This window comes from Crocuta crocuta, unplaced genomic scaffold, assembly GCF_008692635.1.
Source record: "Crocuta crocuta isolate KB4526 unplaced genomic scaffold, BGI_CrCroc_1.0 scaffold119, whole genome shotgun sequence".
Lineage (NCBI taxonomy): Eukaryota > Metazoa > Chordata > Mammalia > Carnivora > Hyaenidae > Crocuta > Crocuta crocuta.
Window position 1 is genome coordinate 2,901,810 of NW_027551562.1, and position 280 is coordinate 2,902,089.

Consider the following 280-nt stretch of genomic DNA (forward strand, 5'->3'; position numbering starts at 1 on the left):
CTACTTCCCCAGACCGCTTATACCCACCTTCATAGAGATTCTGAGAGGAAACGGGGATCATAGCCCCTCTTTTACAGATGGGGAAACTGAGGCCCAGAGAGATTAGAAGAGTTTCACAAGGTCAGACTGTTAATCAGTTGGGGAAGTGGGTTTGAACCTCAGTGTGTCTGAATTCCCCCACGCGGCTTCCCGGAGTGGGGGCGGGGAAGCCCACCCTCTTCTCCCCTGCTCTGCTGGCCCCCAGCCTTCTCTCCCTCAGGGACAGGGGAGGGGCCGGCAG

General features: G+C 57.5%; 1 protein-coding gene across 1 annotated transcript in view; it reads left to right on the forward strand.

Moving 5' to 3' along the window:
* The window catches only part of TG (thyroglobulin), a 251,055-nt gene that overhangs the window by 67,007 nt on the left and 183,768 nt on the right, over positions 1-280 (forward strand). The window lies entirely within an intron of this gene.